Genomic DNA, 15,094 nt, shown 5'->3' on the forward strand with positions numbered 1-15,094 from the left:
CTCCAAAGCCTTTTCTTTCCATGGAGTTGCCTTTGGTGCCCTGCTGGTGTCGGGTCCCAGGACCTGGGGCTGCAACTTGAAGTCCCACCTCAGCTGCCCAAGTAGCTTTAGGAAGGCTGTCGGCTGCCTTTGTTCCTTGGGCAGGCACCAGGCACCCCTTCTGTCCCTCGGTCCTGGCCAGGCTCTGCAGTAGCTGCCGTAGCTTTAGTGGAGATCCGGGACAGGACCTTGTTGAGGGCCACCCTACCTACTAAACTTTCTCTGAGTCTCAATCACCATAGCTTAAAAATGGGAATGGAACAGAATCCCTGCATTGGAGACGTGCTAGGACATGGGCAAAATGCTGAGCTTAGAGCCTGTACGTGCTCAGGCTTCATGAACATGTCCTGGGCTTTCTGGCATCCCTGCCCCTTCCTGGGAGAGGTAAGAGGACAGGTGAGGCAACGTGCAGGTGGCAGGGATGTGGGGTAAGCCTTGGGAGCATAAACACATGGCAGGGATTGTTTCAAGGGGTTCCTGCCGCAGCCCCATTTTACAGATAGGCAGACTGAGGTTCAGATAGCTGAAATGACTTGTCAGGGGTCCTAGGATCACAGTGAAGGTGGTTTCCTGGAAGGCCAGTCCTTAGTCTCTTCCTGACCTCCACCCAACCCACTGGGCAGCTATCCACTGTAGACACTGACCAAGTCCCCTCTGTGCTGTGGGAGGCCCAGAACACCCACCCGCAGCCCCAAAGGCCACTCGGCTTCCCAACCTGATCAGGTGCAACCTGATACCCCAGCTCGCACCCACCAGACCATTCCCTCCCCTGTGGCTTCTACTGGGGCTGCCTTCCCTGTTCACCTTCCCAACACACACACACACACACACACACACTCACACACACTCACACTCACACTCACACTCACACTCACACTCACATTCCACGCGTATCCGCATCTTCTCTGCAGAGTAAGTCCACCTCGCCTCTTCCTAGTTGTCCCCCATCCCGGAGGGGCTTGGAGTCCCCCTCTGGGTTCCATACCCTGCCTTCTGCCACCAGAACCCCAAGCCTTTTCACCTCTCCCAGTTCGTTGCCACAGTATGGTGCACAGTAGGCTGTCTCTGAAGTCCAAGGTGCGGCCCTGGCCTCAGGGACCTGGCCCCCGCCCAGCCAGAGAAATGGATACAAGCAGATCAGAGATGAGGTTGCCTGTCCGGGGATGGGGTCAAGTGCAGGACACCTGGGGAGCAGGAAGCTCTCACCCCAGCCGACCCTCTTCTCAAGAAGGGAGCCAACCCTTCCAAGCCCCCAATGTGCTCCTGAAAATTTAGCCGTCTTAATTTTAATCCTCCCGAGTTTCACAGATGGGAAAAGGAGCCTCGGGAAGGCAGACACTGGCCAAGGCCACCCAGCTGTGGAGGGTAGAGCCTTGGCCTGAGGAGCCTTGGCCTGAGCCTCAGACCACATGACCCCAGAGCCGGTATGTGCTTTTCTCCAGGGTGGAAAACTCAGGTGCCCACTGGGGCCAACCAGGTGACGCGATGAGCGAATGCACCTGCCCCACTGGGCCTCATGGGGGTGTGGGCTCGGTGGTTCCTGAGCTGCCAGTTTTCATTCGTTTGTTTTCAAGGCAAACCAGACAAGGAGAATTTGGAGGAGAATTTTAGTTTTTCTTTTCTTTTTAATATTGGCAACCATGTCACTTTTTTTCCCCCCACTACAGCAAACAGGGCAAAGAAAAGCTGTTTGTGGGTGGGATTTGTACCCTTCAGGGACGTGGTGGTGCCTGGGTAGAGAGCACAGCCAGCCAGAGCCCCCAGAACCCAGCGGCAGCTCCAAGCACCTCTCAAGACACCCCCAGATGCCGCCTTCACTGCCAGAGGCAGGAGGCAGGGCCCAAAGCCCCGCGAGGGCACCACCCAAATAGCTATAATCAGCAGCCTCGCCAAGACTTCAAACTCACCCAATTATCCTGCGAGGGAAAAAAAACACAAAATGAAAACAAATTAACATGTTTGCATAGAAGCTGCTGCAGCAACACACACAGCCGCGCGCGCGTGCACTTGCCGGCGCATGTCCCAGCCAGGCCCCGAGACGCCGCTGCCACCACCGCCTCCCCGAGCCCGGCACCCACTGCCAGGGCTGGGCTGTGCCAGTCTGTGCCCACTCCCCTGGGCCAAAATGTGCCCTAGGCCCAGCGACTAGACCGTCACCAAACCCGAGGGGGCAATGTCTCAGTCCTCCAGCTTTCAGGGTTTTTTCTCCGCCCCCCCCCCCCCACACCAATTTAATAAATACCTGGAATTCACTGTGTGCCAAAATCCAACCTCACTGATGGGGAAATAAGCACAGAGAGGTGAGTTGACCTGCCCCAGGCTACACAGCTGGTGAGTGGAAGAGGTGGGGTTTCAATCCAGAGAGGCCAGCTCCGGAGTCCTCCCGTAACCACCAAGGCTTCTCTGTGGCTCCCTCTTGTCCGTGGGTGAGGTGCCAAGACCTCAGCCTGGCCTTCAAGACCACCACCCCACCCCAGCCCCTCCAGTCCGTGTCCATTCTTGCACACCCCACCCAAATTGCCTACCCCTTGTTTTTTTATGCTGAGGGGCCGTGGGTGGGGTGGTCATGATCGCGGAGCCACACGGATATGGGTTCAAATCCCCGACCCACCGGTCCCTCACTGGATGGCTTTGGGCAAGTGGCTTCCCTTCTCCGTGCCTCAGTTTCCCCTCCTGGAAGACTGGGATAATAATGGTCTCTACTTCAGGGAGGTTATGAGGATTCAGTGGGCGGATGACTGCTAGGTACTACCTCTGGCATCTGCACGTGGGGTGGGGTCTTCCACTGGAATACATTCCCACCCCTGCCCTACCGTTCAGTGAGCCCTACAGTCCTGGCTCATCAGACTCACTAAGCCCCTCTCGGTGTGCCATGTGGTCCGTGCAGCACCCTGCTCTGGGCTCCCTCGGAGCTCCATCTGACCGGGGTTGGGGTCGTCGGGCGTGTGCCTCACCATCCCTGCCGTGCCTGCTGGGTCCCCACAGCCCGGCACTGCAGGTGCTCAGGCAAGGCTTGGAGCATGCAGCCACCAACGCCCACTCTGACCTGAGCATACGTGGGGCTCGTCCCTGCGAGGTGAAGGATAAACCTTACTGGAAGAGCTGGGGTTCAGGTCTTGGAGCCCAAGGGTCCCCAGGCCAGGGCCACACGTACCTCGTCGGGTCCCCTCGCGCTGCTCTGCATGGGCCGGGGACAAATCCCTCCACTTGTTGAAGCCATTGTCCTCTCTGGCCCACGATGGTGAAAGTGGAGGGTGGATGCTGCCGGCATGGTGGGCACCCAGTGGGCGGTGGATTTCAAGGGGCTAAGAAGGCACCGCCGAGCAAGTGACTGCACTCCACGTGCTCCTCATCCTGCCCAGTCTTCTCGGCCCGGTGACAGAGGTGCCGTTTCTAGCCCCAGTTTTCAGATGGAGAAACAGGCCCCCAGGGACCTGCTGACTTAGGAGAGTCCTGCCGGAAGTGGCAGAGAGGGCCCCCGGTCGCTGCTTCAGCCTTCACGCCCACTGCAGGGGCTAGGGGGGCCGCGCCTTGCAGCTCTGGGGCGTGAGGCCCAGCAGGATGCCATCCTGGTGGTGGCGGTGGGAGGCTGACTTCACTGTGCTCAGGACGGCCCCTCTGGCGTCAGCCCCTTCCTTGGCCTGCAGTCCTGCTGACTACTCAGAGTCAGGGCAGTGTCCAGGGGAGGTGGCCCAGTGCCCACCCCAGGAGCGACCAGTGGGACGCCGGGTGCCCACTTGGAATCCCAGCCTTCCCTTGGTCTGCCCCAGCCGCCGGCTTCAGAGCGCAGCAGACCCTGCTTCGTGTGCAGACCCCACCAGGTGACCTTGCACAGACCCTGGGCCTCGCTGAGCCTCTGCTTGAGGCATGGATATGCCTGTGCTTCTCAGGGCGGGCTCAAGGCTGGGTGGAGCGAGGGGCGCCCCTCCCCGTCTTCCAGAATCTTCCCAGCCCTTGAGCCTCCGTGACACCACTTGGGGTGGGGCTCACGTTGCCGCCCGGCCCACACCCCACTCACCCATCTGCACTGTCAAGTACCCACTTGGTTCTCTGGGGGCCTTCGTGTTCCAGATGTGTGGAGGGGTTTGTTGGACTGAGGTGGTAGGTACGCGGTGCGGTCAAATGAGGGAGAGACCCCAGGGGCCAGGGCACGTCACCAGAGAGGAGAGCTGTGGGCCCTGGGTCACACAAGGGGTGGTCGGGAAGGAAAGGCCCAGTGCATTCCTCTGTTCATTCGGTGGGAATTTACTGAGCATCTACTGTGTGCCTGGCCTTGGTGTAGAAAGAAACTAGAGATGGGCCTGTGAGGCCCCAGGTTCGGCCACCTTCCTGCTGAGCACCGCTGGGCCAAGCCACAGTCTCTCCAGACCCAGCCTTCTCACACAGGGTTATGGAGAGGGTCACTGGGAGGTGACGTTCGGTGCTAAGTGGTTGAGAGCCTGGGAGTCACACACGGAGGTTCATCCCCTGTCCCACCCCTTGGGGATCAGGTAGGAGCTGGTCCATGGAGCTATGTCATGGAGCTATGTATGACAGGGGACACGTGCTCACCCTTCTGAGGCAGAAGCTGGGAGCTGGTGGGGTGTAAGAGGTAGGGAGAATGTTCTCTTTCCTCCCTCATTACAAAAGTAAAATTAATCTTTTAGTATTTGGAAGCAATATGACTGATAAAAATTCAGCCACCATCCAGCTTCCCAGAGCTCAGCACTTGGTCTCATGCTGGGGACATTCCCCCCAGGTGTTGGGTGTTCGGGAAGGATCTGGTTTCACCTTGTATAAATGACGCCCTGGTCAGGTGGGGCTTGTGTGAGTTAGTGTGGACAAGGCCAAGCCCAGGCCTGGCCTGGAGGAAGGGCCCGCGCCGATAGGCACATTCCGGCCTGGGCTTCTGGGAGCCACCTGCCCGCCCGCCCAGCAGCCCATTGTCTGGCATGTGGGGGCTCGGAGCAGCCGTTGTTCTGCACACATCTGATCCTGTCTTTTCCACATCAGATCATTTGTAACCGTCACCAGGCAATCGGGCCCGTCGCTGATTCAATCTCGGCTTTGTGCTGTCACAGCTGTTTTTCCGCGCCGGGCTGATTTTGAAAGGAGGCCCATCTTCTGGGCCCGCTCTTCAGAAGCAGGGGGAGGGGGTGGGGGGTCTTTATGTGTGTCTGTGGGTGTGCGCGTGCCCGTCACCCCCACCCCCTGTGCATCCCCTGCCCCAAACACACATACACACTCCTCTGCCTCCCCTCGCCGGAGTCGAATTCGGAATGAGGTACACAGATAAGGGCCCCGGGGCCCCACCCCATCCCCTACCACCTGCCCACCCCGGGCACCTATGTGCCCAATGTGCAAACACAGTAGAGATTGTGCTCCAGTGGAAGAGACAGATGCTAAATTGTTCATCAATAAGGTCATTTCAGAGTGGTAATGACAATGAAGGACATAGAGCTATGATGGAATAGTGGCTGGAGCAGTCAAGGAGGGCCTCTTAGAGGAGGTGATGTTTGAATTGAGGTGTGAATGAGGAGTTGAGCTGGCACAAAAGTGTCCCCCCTTCTGAACTGAGATGGTCTGTAAGTGTAAAATCCATCCCGGATTTCAAAGGCTTAGCCGGGGGTTGGGGGTTGGGGGTGGGGGGGAGGGTGGGACATAAACTATCTCATTAGTAATTTTTAAATATTGATTACATGTTGAAGTGATCCTATTTTGGACATATTAGATTAAATGAAATGTCATTAAACAGAATTTCCCTTGTGGATACTAGACAATTTGTAATTACATTATATTTCTATTGGAGAGCACTGGTGTATTTAGGAGAGACAAAACTATGAGCGCAAAGGTCCTGGGGTGATACCGAGGTTGACCATTGACCTGTTAGAAGAGCAGGGTAGCAAGAGGAGAAGGATAGTGTAGATAGGGAGTGGAAAGACGCTCACATAGAGCCTTAGAGGATATTGATAGAAACGCCATGGAAGCCAGTGGGGGAGTTTAGAGTAGAAAAGGAAGTGAGTTCCACGTAGAAGCTCAGCCTGGCCCCTGCGGGGTGGAGAGTAGAATGAAGGGGCCCTGTGGAGGCTGGGACGTGATGGGGCGCATGGCCAGAGCATGGGTCTGTTGTGGAAGAGCTGCAGGAAGGACCTGCTGGAGGGTTGTCTGGACCAGCTTTGCTTCCCTTCACGCCTGGATTTCAAAGCCTCTGGGCCCTCTCGTGCTCCTGCCTCTCTCTCTCTCCACCCATCCCCACCTTTCCCAGCCACTGCCTCCTCCCTGAGCAGCTGCTCCCTGTCATGTCCAACAATTTATAATACATCCAGCTCCTCGCCTCCGGGTGGTCAGTGGTTGAAATCCTTTTCAAAAAGTTACTTAAGGGGCACCTGGGTGGCTCAGTCGGTGGAGCATCCAACTCTTGATCTCAGGGCTTCATCTCATGAGTTCAAGCCCTATGTTGGGTATGGAGCCTACTTTAAAAAAAAAAAAAAAAAAAAAAAGTGATGCACAGTCACTGTAGAAAAATTAGAAATAGAAGCACAAAGAAAAAGAATCAAACTCCCTAGAGATAAACACAGTCACATGGCCAGGCTGTGGCAGAGCTGGGGTTTGAACCCAGGTGGGTTGGCCCCAGCATCCCAGTGCTGAGATCACAGCGCCCTGTGGCCAGATGACACTGAGGGAGCCCCTCTCCCAGAAAAGGGCTTAAAGACGCGGCACCCCAGCCCAGCTCACAGCAAAGGACAGAAGCTGGACACCTGGCCCACACACAAGTGGGGCTTGGCTCTGGGGGGTTAACATATATATAAATCTATTGATGATATAGTTGGGCTAGAGTGCCTCTTCTTGTTTCCCTGTCCCCTGTCCTTTGAAGGCTCTGCTCATTTCTGTTCTAGCCTGATCCTCTGAAGCATCTGTTGATCTTTGGCTCCTGGCTCAAAGTGAAGAACAAACTTCAACCAGACACTTTTATCCACCCCTCCTCTTACCCCACCCCACACCTGGGCGTCTGTCTCCTAGTCTCCTAAGCACTCCTGGCCTTCCTGCCCTGGGCCCAGTTTTCTGCCCTTCCTCCCTCCCCTCAGGGTCTAAGTCTGGCCCAGCCCAGCCCTGCCCCTCCACCAACTAACTGCCTGCCCTGTGGCCCTGGACAGCGCCACCCCCACCCCCTCCACCGCCTCCCCACAACTCTGTCCTGGCCTCTGTTTCCTCATGGGTACACAGACCGTAGTAATCTCTTTCTCTAGGTTGTGGGGTTGGTTAAATGACGTGATGTCTGTAAAGTGCTGAGCCCATGGGAACACTAAAAATAAAAATCAGCTCCTATTATTACTCTGATTATTAGATTTTCTGCTTCCCTGTTGTTGGGTTAAGCCTGAACTGTGGGGTGCAGGGACCTGGGGGCATGCAGGGGGATAGGTGAGAAGATGCATGGGAGCACTGAGCCCCTCCCAGCTCCACGATGGGTCTTACGTTTGCCCTTTGCACAGTGTTCCCCCTTCCGGACTCATTATCCCCAGTCATCTCTCTGGTAACACCCGGTATCGTTTTAGTTTCCACTTGTATGTTGCTCCTCCACAAAGGTTCCATGACCTCCAACAAAAATACTGGGTTGGGGCCTTTCTGCTGCTGACATTCAGTATATTGATGCCTGGCTTCACCCCCACCCCCCCATCCCTTGGCTGGAAGGTAACAGTGGAGACCTTGCTGTCACTTATGCCTAGGTCAGGATAGGGGAAGAATGGATGACCTGTACAGTCGTGCCACCACCACCCCCGCCCCGCCCCCCCAGCACTTCCCTTCCTGGGATCTGGCTCTCAGGGAGTGGAAGCTGGGTAGGGGTCTGAGATTTGCTAGCTTTGCTTCCCTGGCTAGGGCTTCCTGAAGGCTCCTTTTTGTGAGAACGAGCCCCACCCCCATTCACTCCCCTGGTGCTCCTGGGCCGTCTTTGATTCTGGGAGGAGACCAACCAGGTGTGATGCCAGTGCCAACAACTACCCCCTCACCCCATCACTAGAGGGAGCGGTTTTCAAGCCTTTTTATGGACTCACCCACCCACCCAGCACCTTCTCTTAGCCTCTCCCTGCCCTGAACCAGCACTTGGCCACAGGAGGTGGATCTCGCCACCTCGTGACTGAGGTCCCTGCCCCTGGTGACCCTGCCTGGCCTTAACGCAGATGGGGTGCTCTTAGTTACTCATCAAGAGGGTTCCTTCTCCTTCCTGGAGCTGCTGCAAGTTCTTCACATTCCCGTTTTTTTCCAAGTCTTCATAGGGACCCTTTCTCCTCCCCTCTTCACCTGTTTACTACCTATCTGTTGATAATAATCATAAATGATACTAATAACAGCTACCACTTGGACAGTTACTACTATGACCCTGGCACCTTATTTGTATGATCCCTGGTAAGAAATTAACCCCTTTTTCAGAGGAGGAAACTGACTCTCAGAGGGATTTGCCCTAGGCATCAGAGTTAAGGGATAAAGCTCAGACATCTGGTTCCAAAGCCTGGAACAATATTGTCACTCTCCTTAGGAGGCAGTGGAGCTGTCCTTTCATTGTGACACCCCTAGGCTAGGTAGGGTGGCCCCATCATGGCTACCCCTTGTCTGCCTTGTCGTTGCCCTTCTGACACCCTCATCCCGCTGTCAGGGTCTGTCACTGCCTCAGCATCTCACACAGGACCCCACACACAGTAGGTGCTTAATTTGTCATGTCTCCAGAGGTTGGAGTGCCACCCAGGGCAAATAACACCTAGATTAGTTCCCATGGTGACTGACGTCACTGTGCTCCCAGGCTCTGCCCTGCCCCTTTCCGCCGGGGCGCTCGCACTGGGAGCTGGCCGTGGTGCTGAAGGGCTCGGGAGAGCCACCCACCCTAAACCGCCCCCTCTGTCCTAGTTGGTCATTTTCTGAGCCCTGTTTTGCCTCAACACCCTGGGCCAGCTTCTTGCCCATCCTTCCTTCAGGAGATGGTTTCCTAGGGGCCCACTATGCACGGCCAGTGGTCATAGTATCATATACCCATGGAGAAGGGATCAGAAAGAGCCACGCAAGGAACTCCCATTAGTTTGATTATTGATCAGACGTTTATCAAGCACCTTGTGTGTCTCTGAGAAGCCCTTGAGGAACCTGGGCTCCAGCTGAAAGTCAAGTAGAATTTCAAGGGGCAGGTAGAGACTCAGGAAGGGCTTGCAGGCAGAAGGGATTCCATGGGCAAAGGCCTGCACGTGTGGTGGTGAGAAGCTTGCGCTCACCACAAGTCTCCGCTGAGGCTGCCTGCCCTCTGAATTCGTGATTGTCAGTTCACTTTTTGGTGTCTCCTGGCAGCCCAAAACTGCCCGCCTCTCTGGCTCCAGTGCCCAGCTCAGGGCTGGACCTAGACTGAATGGAGAGTTGTTTCCCAGGCCAACTCCCAGGATGGAATCTCTGTCCTGGGAACAGAGGGAGCCAGGGATGCTTTGTGGCCAGATTTGCATTTTGGAGAGACCTCTGGCCCTGTGGGGGTGTGGGGATGGATGCAGCAGTAATCCTGGCGGTAGATGAGGCGGCCTGTTGAAGGGGGCAGTGCCCCTCCACCCCAACCTTTGAAAAAAGAAAGTGAAAATCCCCTTCTGGTGCTGCAACCCAAATGGCAGTGGGGAAATAATCACTTTTCACAGACCCCTTATCCACAGCCAAGCCCTGCGCCAGTTTAATCAGCAGTGGTGGTGCGACTTGAAGATTCCCGGGCTTGAGAGATCAGGAGAGGGGTTAAAGAAAATTACCCTCGCCTCCTCCATGCTAATGTAATCTCTAACCAGATCTGCCTAGCCGCAGCTCAAATTGCTTTTTAGATTAACATTTAATTATTAACAGGGTCCCCTGGAAGGCCTCAGGCTCCGAACAGGGATGGGGGAGGGAGCTGCAGGAGGGGGGATGGGGGTGGGCTTCTACTCTGGCTGCCCTGCAGAGAGGCAGAGTGGGATGGGGGGGAGGAGTAGGGGAGAGTGGGGTCAGGAAGAGAACAAGAAAGAGGGACAGCAGGACAGAAGAAGAGAGACGCCAGGAGGGGAAGGCAGATGGAGTAAGGGACAGGGAGAGAGACCAAGAAGAGGAAGAAAGAGACAGACAGTGGATCTTCCTGTTGTGGGGGAGGGGCTGTGCACCCTGATTCCCTATGGCACTCCTGGGCAAGGGTCCCTCCGCCCCTCTGTCCTGGCCAGAGGCAGGCGATGTTCCTGCCCCTCACTGTTTATGGAGGACTGAGCTTCTGAGGCTTCGAGCTGGCCTGACTTGTGGTGCTGGAGACGGTCACAGATAAAGTGACTTGAGGCCACACAATCAAGATCTGACTCCAACTCTCCCAGGCTCCCAGTCCAGTGCTCATTCCCTTCCCCAAGCCCTGGGCCTCCCACCCACCTCCACTACACATTCTTCCCTGTAGGTGGGGGTCAGGCTCTGTGGCCAGGACAGGGTGAGGAGGAATAAGGCTTCCTGTAAAGCAGCGGGGGCAGGGAAAGGATCAAGGTGAGAACTGTGGGCAGCTCCTGCCTCCTCCCCCTTGGAGGTTTGTGGGGCCCCCGAGGAGTAGTGGGCAACTCCTTCAACCCCTGTTAGGAAACTCAGAGTCCTAAGAGTCCTAACGGTCCACCCAGCGCTCCAGGTGAACTGCTGGATTTCTCCAGCTCCCTGTCTTATCCCAACTCAAGATTCTGAATCCCTCAAGTACAGGCTGCATCTAGAACCCCCCTCCGTGTGCCAACAGAAGACCTAGCCCTGTTGCCTTGCACACAGTTAGTGCACTGGATTGTTTGAAAACTAAATCGTAACATCCCCACATGTCTAAGCTGGAAGCACCTCCTACAAGATCCGCTGGTCTACGCCCCATCAAGGTTCAGTGAGGGAAACTGAGAGTCAGGGAGGGACGGTGACTTCCTCCAGGTCACTCAGCCGATCAGAACCCTGGTGTGGGCACGTGCCACCCACAGCTTTCCTCTGTGAACTCCTATTCTCATCGCACACTGGGAAGGGCCTGGCATGACCTTCCCCTCCAAGCCACAGCTAGTCTTTGGCCTTGAGTAGAGCCAAGGAGGCCAGAGCAGGCAGCTCCAGGAGCAGGGGAAAGACACAGGCTGGAAGTGGATGGCCATGGCCTTCATGAGGTCACAGCCTCTCCAAGCATGTCCTCATATTCTGCCCTGCTTTAGGGCCAGCCCGGCCTGGCAAGGGACTATCTGCTGACCTGCAGGATGCATGAGGGAGAGCTCTGTCCAACTGCCACCTTAGAGAAATAGGAGCAGCTGGTAGAGGGAGAAGCCAGGAAAGTTCACTTTAAATGGGCTAGATTCGGGAGTGGGAAGTCCGTTCTTACTGGATGTTCTCTTTAGCAGGACATTCTTAACCGATTTTTGTACAGCCCACGAGGCACTGGACTGGCCCTCAAAAGATGCTCAGGGAGTGTTTGCTGCCTGAATGAATGAATGAATGAATGAACGAACAAACGAGGGAGGGAGGAAGGGAATGGGTGGGTAGATGACAGGCACCTCAAAACGTTCTCACAGAGGCAGGGTCTGCAATATATTCAGCTCAGTATTGTTCTGCCCAACACAGGCCTCACACGCTGTCCTCTGTGAATGTTTATGGGATGAGTAAGTGGCCTCCTGGGAGTCCCTCCTCCTCCTTCCCCTCCTCACCTCCCTCTCTGTGATCCCAGCCCCTCCTGGAAGAGAATCAAAGTGGATTTGGGCACTGGAGAGAAGCAGGCCTTTGCCTCTGCTCCTTCCTGCCCAGCTGCCTAGAAGCTGGGGACTGAGGCCCCCCCCCCCAAGATTGATCCAGGGGTGGGGGCCACATGGTGTGGGGCTGAGGGTGCAGTCTCTGGTTGGGAGTGACACCTAAAAGCTGCATGACCTTGTGCAGATTCCTTCCCTTCGTGACCATTTCCTAATCTGTGAAATGGGGCTAAAACAGCACCCACCCCAGAGGCTGCTAGGAAGCTGCGGTGAGGTATAACGGACAGGATGCACGTGGGGTGTGGCACAGAGGGAAACTTCGATAAATGGGAAGCGCTATTATTAGTACTAATGTGTGTATAGTTACTTGTGAGCTTCCCCCTCCCACTGGCTGGGGCTTCCCGAGGCCCCCTCAGCCAGACAGGCTGGGAGAGATGACAGAAAGCAGGCAGGCCCAAAGGCCCCAATTCCCTGTTCTTTTAATAAAAATAAAGACCCTTTAGACATCCTTCTCCTATGCATTGTTCTGCCAAGGCAAGCAGCACAGACTCAATTCCTCCTCGGACTTGGAAAGTTCCTTCCTTTCTTTCCCCTCCCCTGTCACATTTCCTTTATCTAAATCCTCAGCCATGAAAGGGCATATCGACAGCTGGGGGCGTTATCTGGTGGAGGGGACCTTTTCCTAGGGGTGCCTCTGAGATAAGACGTCTTATCAGCCCCCACGTCAGGAATGATGCCAAAGCATTCTAATCATTGAGGCTTGCGACATTTTCTCCCTCCCTCCCCCCACCCCCTTTTTTTATTAAAGTCACAAAAGACCTTGGGCGTATAAACAGCCTGATTTGCAGATAGGGTTTCAAAATGAGCAGCATTCCCAGGACGGTCCCTGGCTTGGGGAGTCATGAGTCTGGGTGGGGCCTCCAAGGTGCTGGCTTTCTGCAGATGGGATGATGCCAAGCAGAGAGGGGGCAAGGTGGGGTCAAGGCAAAGAACCTGAGTGTTTTAGGCGCCTGCCCCATTCCTGTCCCCAGCTTGCTGTGTGACCTTGTGCAGGATGCTCGACTTCTCTGGGCCTTGGTCACTTCGTCTGACAACGGATTCATTGATTCAGCCCTTCATTCAGCACCTATGTATTAAATGATTGCTCTTTGCCAGGCACCGGGAGAAAGAGACAAATAAGACATGGTCCTTGCCCCCGAGAAACTCACAGTCCAGTGGAGAGAGACAGACGTGAAAATTGGCACTTACAACTCGGCGTGACTAGGACCGTGAGGGGGGATGCCCAGAGGAGGGGACAGCTGAGCCAGAGTCTGAGTTAAAATGGATTGGGGTGGCGGTGCTGTAGGCAGAGGGGCCAGCACAGGCAAAGGTTTGGGCGTGTGGGGCAGCCAGCTGGAGGGAGGTCTAGAAGAGCTAGGGCGGTGGAGGGGGAGGGTGCAGGCAAAGAAGGCTGGGCTCTATTCTGGGGCCAGAGAGACATTGAAGGGCAAGGAGAGGGGTCTTTGTCCTGTTATAGATGGTTGGGATGATGTGGGAACTGGTGGTAACCCACTCGTCATCGTGCTCGGCCGGCTCCTACCCCCTCCCACCCACAACGTGCCCCAGCAGTAGGGCACAGGGTTCCTGGGAAAATGAGCAGTGAATTGGGATTAGAGGCACAGAGAGAAAAGCCCTTCCTCTTCAAGTGAAGATGGTCCCTCAGACAGCAGGGCCCTGCCTGCCGGTTCTCCAGAAGTGAGGGATAAAATGATTCAGGCAGTTGCACTGAGCTGAGGCCTTAACATGGATTCTGTTCCCTCGGTGGTGGCAGGGGAGGGGGGGCAGGATCCTCCGTCGCCCCCCCCCCCCCCCCGAGCTGGGGCAGGTGACCTGTTGGCTCCCAGAACCGCCTAGGTGTCCACCATCAGAGCATTCTGAAAACCAGAGCCTCACCGGGAGGGCAGCTGATGGGGTCCAGAGAGGCCCCAAATGAGGCAGTCTGCCCCTCACCCCCAACAACTACAGCCCCCAGCCTGCCCCTTTCAGCTGCAAAGCATGCTGTAATGTGCGGCCCAAGGGGAGTTGTGGGGGGGCCTGGACAGGGGCTGGGCTTCTTGGGCCCCTGGCACCCAGTGAAAGGCAAGAGGGAGGAAGGACCTGCGCGCGGGGGCCGGGGGGGCGGGGGGGAGTGTTGGGCATTGTCTGGACCCTGGTGGATAATGACCTGGGAGGGTCAGGGAGCCTCTTTTACAAGAGAGGGGCGGTAGCTCCCCTGGGGTCACACAGTGGGCACCAGGTTGCCTGGCCTGGCCTGCAGGCTGCCTGCTGGGGGGGGGGGGGAGGGGGGGGAGGCTTACACAGCCACTGCCTGCTGCGTGGCCCTGCGCAGGGTGTGGCCTCTCTCTGGCTTGGGTTTCCCCGAGAGGACTTTCACCTGCAGCTGGCAGGCCTTCTCCGGCTCTCCCCTCTGTCCCCCAAACCCTGTGTCAGAGCAGTGAGAAGGGGGCACCATGCTGGGCTGCTGGGCTCTTACCTTCCACGCACCACACCGTTGTGCGTGACCATGGACAGCCTGCTTGTGCATGAGAGGGCGCCAGGGGGCGTGGAGGGGCGCGGCACTACTGGTAAGGATGGGCAGCACTGTGCCCATCTCGGGAGATGTCCGTAGTGAGCGTGTGACGGCATCGTGCCCACGTGTCCCCAGGTGTCCGAGCGGGGCAGAGTGTGTGCACGGCTATATCCTGAAGGGCCCAAGTCCCCAGTCCCCGAGGCTCAGTGCCTCCTTCCTGCAGTCAAGGGCTTTCATCCCTGCAATAAGCCCCACTTCATTCCCTTTTTAAACTGTGTAATTTCTGCCTGATTGTAATGGCATATTTTAAAATTACCAGAAATCAAAGCCGGGAAGTGGATACTGCAGCTCTGACTGCGCGTGCATCGTCGCTGCGTTAAGGCTGGCGATTGGGGGTGGGGGGAGGGGGAGAACCGCCTCCCCTCCCCCATTCACCCCTACTTTTTTTTTTTCTTGTCTTTCTTTTTTTTTTTTTTTTTTTTTTGAGACAGTAATAGGAGAAAATTGGTTTTGAAACTGAATAAAAGTCCCTTTCAGAGTAAATCATTTCTTTCAGGGTACCTTTGCTGAAAGTAAAATAGAGCATAATGAAAGGTGGTTACGTGATTGTCTTTCATTTACCGAGAGGCCAGGACAGACAGGAGGCTGCAACCGTCTCGGGGAAATTCAAGATTGGAATAATTGCGCCGTAACAAGGAGCTTGTTGTGAAATTAGTATCTTAAGAAAGTAGTGAAAAAAGGCTTTTCCTCATGAATACTTCATTATTAGAAGAAAGCAGCAGAATTTAAGGGCTCCAGACACCTGTTTAGTATTAAA

The 15,094-nt window shown here is 55.8% G+C and overlaps 1 protein-coding gene across 3 annotated transcripts in view; it reads left to right on the plus strand.

The window, feature by feature from the left end:
* Positions 1-15,094, plus strand: part of FAM222A (family with sequence similarity 222 member A) — a 54,658-nt gene that overhangs the window by 12,628 nt on the left and 26,936 nt on the right. The window contains exon 1 of one of the 3 annotated variants that reach the window (XM_042910213.1): positions 5,563-5,603. The exons of the other annotated variants lie outside the window; for them this stretch is intronic. The gene's annotated coding sequence lies outside the window, so the exon portion shown is untranslated. Of the gene's footprint in view, positions 1-5,562; positions 5,604-15,094 lie in introns of those variants that run through there. 3 annotated transcript variants of the gene reach the window in all.

This window comes from Panthera leo, chromosome D3 (assembly GCF_018350215.1).
Source record: "Panthera leo isolate Ple1 chromosome D3, P.leo_Ple1_pat1.1, whole genome shotgun sequence".
Lineage (NCBI taxonomy): Eukaryota > Metazoa > Chordata > Mammalia > Carnivora > Felidae > Panthera > Panthera leo.